The following is a 3,365-nucleotide window of genomic DNA, read 5'->3' as shown; positions in this document are numbered from 1 at the left end:
GGGTGTTTGCAGAAACTCACTGAAGCTAGGTGCGGAATCTCTTCAACTCTAAGTACTTTTTCAGCAAACAAGGCAGTAAATCCGTAGCTTGCAAAGACTAATGTAAATGTAGCCTTAGGAAGGCAGGTTCTTGGTCCAAAAAACCATGTCTCTTTGGGTCCAATGTGGTTAAAGAACAGTTCTTGCTGTAGTTCTGTGTGTGCGTGGAGTGATAATATTGTGGGAAACGTAGCTGCGAGAGAGGGTGGGAGGACTCAAATACTTAAGAAAATCTCAGGAGGATGGGCCTTCATCTGGTGAAATTCAGCATAGATCCTTTTAAAATGTTCAGTGGTCTTGCAGTACAGTTATATGGATTTACACCACATTGTGTCTGGACTAAGAATGATGAACAGAGTTCAAAGGGAGAGGGCTTACCTATACGCTCGGGATCTTTTTCCAAATGCCTAACAGGAGCTGATTAAATGCTTGTCTACAGCTGGAGCTAAAAAAACCCCAAAACCTCCACCAGAAAATAGTCCAGATAAATCTAGTGGCTTAAAAGGTAGCTTTCCTCAGCTAGTCAAAAGGCATATGAACAAATAGGAAACACAGAATGATAGCCCAAAACATGAAACAACAGGCAGATGACTCGCCATTAGAGGGCAGGAGAAATGGGTTAATCAAAAAGTGGAGCAACCACAACATTCCACCTGTGATAGAGAATGTAAATCAGTGGTGGAACTGGTATGCAGAGCTTCAGGGCTTGCTTAAATACTTCTTTCTGTAAGAAAAATAAAAAATGAAGAAATACAGTGTACATTTGAATCCCAAGGTGCATTTCAGAGAATGTTTCATAAGCAGCTCATCCAGGGAGTAGAGTCTCATCTGGCCCAAACGATGTCTGTTTTGATTACAATGTTGCTAAATACTTCTTTGCTATAGTTCTGCATATATCCAGTACAACAAGTCCTAGAAATAATAAGGAAATATGGTAATGCCGTAGAAATACCTTGGTTAAATTAACATATGAGACAGGAATTCAGTGAATATTCTAAAGACTGTATCCCAAGTTATGTGGGATAACCTGCACATTGCCTTTAAGAGAGGGACATGAAAGACTGTTGACATCAAAGGATCTAGTGTATCATGTCTGTGTAGGAAATGATTATATAAAGGTTGTGGCTAAAGCAATCATAGCATAATATTTCATATTCTAGCCTCCAGAACTGTGGTATGGTATGTCTGTGCAGTAAACAGACGGGCATTTAAACACACGGATCATCTTAAGCAAGATGAGATTTACCTGCCCTAAATTAGATGGTTAAGTCTAAGTTAGTCAGCCTAATCTCACTTCATAGTCAGTGGGGTGTAATGTCTCAAGGGGCAAGTCATTTTAGCCCGAGATAAGCTCTGCAGTAATGCAAGTGAGTTGTTTTCCGCAAGTGCCAAGCTGTCTGTGACTGCATTATTTTGTCCCCCCTCCCTTTTTTTTTTCAAGTTAACCGTTTTAAATTCTCAAGTAGAAAACATGAAAATCCCCTTCTTTTTAGTATACTTAAAAGCTTGAAAACAGAAGGAGACATTTTGCTGTAGGTCCTGCAGTTTTTTTTCTTAGTGCCTTATTCTAAGCTTTCTAGAAAATCAAAATGTAATTTTATTCATACAGCTCCCATGGAAGGACTCTCAACAGTTTCCTTTTTTTAAAAGCAGCTCTAAGTGGCAGTGAGAAAGAAGAATGAAGAATGCCTTGCAACTTCGTACCTCGTGTGGTAATCCTGAATCAGAATATTCTATCAGAGAAGATGAATTTGTATTTTTTCTGGTAGGTTTACCAGATGAAAAGATATGTAGCTTTTAATAACACTGTATAACAAACAAGTTATTGTTTTAGTCAGAACAGATAAACATAGGACAGATACCTCACCATGTTCTTACTGCTGTTGCATGACACACTTTCCATTTACTAACTGCAGATTAAGCCCTCAGTTTGGAATAAAAAGTCTTAGGTACTGGCAATTGCAACTGAAAAATTAATTTAAAGAAAACCAGGCAACCCAGTCTGAAGATGAATGAGGGTAGTAATTTATAGCCAATAACTGTACACTTGAAACTGGTTCTGTTAACTCTGGCAAAATCAGGTTCATTTCCAGCTAGCTGGGGTATTTCAGTAGAGCTCACTTATCCCTTGTCGTCCAGATCAAATAGCAGAAGTGGAAAATTCCACTAGTACAGACTTCAAAGAGCTTCAGGAAGAGAAGTTTTGGAAGGGACTTTTTTTCCCATTCATTGAGCAAAGAGAAATGATGAGCACAGTTGTCCTTGGCTATAGCTTAATAAAAAGGATTCAATCTCATCAGCCAGTAAACACCAAATGAGTCAGGACACTACACATCCTTGCGAGTTTAAACACAGCACTGTACAGGGTGACACCACTTTTCTCCCCATCCAGAACACATCATCCGTGCATCTCTGGGTCTTTCCTGTTATCACGTAACCAGCCTTCGCCCCTTTCAGAGGCATTTTACATAAGCACATGACTGCTTTCTTAAAATTTATTTATTTTTAAAAAAAATTATACCACTTCTACACTTATTCTAGCTGTAACCTAATGCTGTTAAGGGAACCTTGTATTACATAGACTATCCTGTTAAAAAACAACACCATCAGAAGCCTTGTAAAAAACCTGTTCAAGTGATGAACTTTCAGAAGGTGCTAGTTTAGAAAAAGAAAAGTGTGAAGTTTTAAAAGATTTGGTGACTTGAAAGATGAATACAGTCCATCTAAACTGCCTGTCTTTACTCTTTTCTGGGTTTTCTTAATTAGTTGCATGTCATTTCTGTTGCATTGCTGCTTTAGTATCCCTCCCAGATTAAAAAATACCCCACCCTTAATACCTTATATTTTGCACCACAGGGATTGTTCCTTAGTTTTGCAATACATTTATCTGACTTCATTAAAGTAACATATGTTTGATAACAAAAGGTGGCATTTCTCAGACTATGTTTACACCTCGCCCTTGAGTGGCACGATAAAACCTCGGTGTCTGCTCAGGTACCTGTTAGAAGAATGTTCAGATGTGGCTTTTATGGGATGTTCTGATGTGGGATTGGCTTTTCCGATTAACTTTACTTAAGGCATATTCCAGCCTTCCCAGGTTGTGTGGCGACCTTATATAGCCATTTTAATGTCAGCTGGGTTAGAAGAAAGTACTGATGTGATTAACACCATTTATCACATTGTAACTGTAGACAGTTGAGCTCATCACTTGTCTTTGCTTGATGGACATCATCCTGCAAAAACCCCTGTTTGGAAAAAAGATCCTGCAAAAAGTATTCTCTTTAAGCTTTTTAGGTCCATGTTACTGGAGGTTTATGTTCTTGCTA

Source organism: Pygoscelis adeliae, unplaced genomic scaffold, assembly GCF_000699105.1.
Source record: "Pygoscelis adeliae isolate BGI_AS28 unplaced genomic scaffold, ASM69910v1 Scaffold31, whole genome shotgun sequence".
Taxonomy (NCBI): Eukaryota; Metazoa; Chordata; class Aves; order Sphenisciformes; family Spheniscidae; genus Pygoscelis; species Pygoscelis adeliae.
This window is presented reverse-complemented; position numbering follows the sequence as displayed.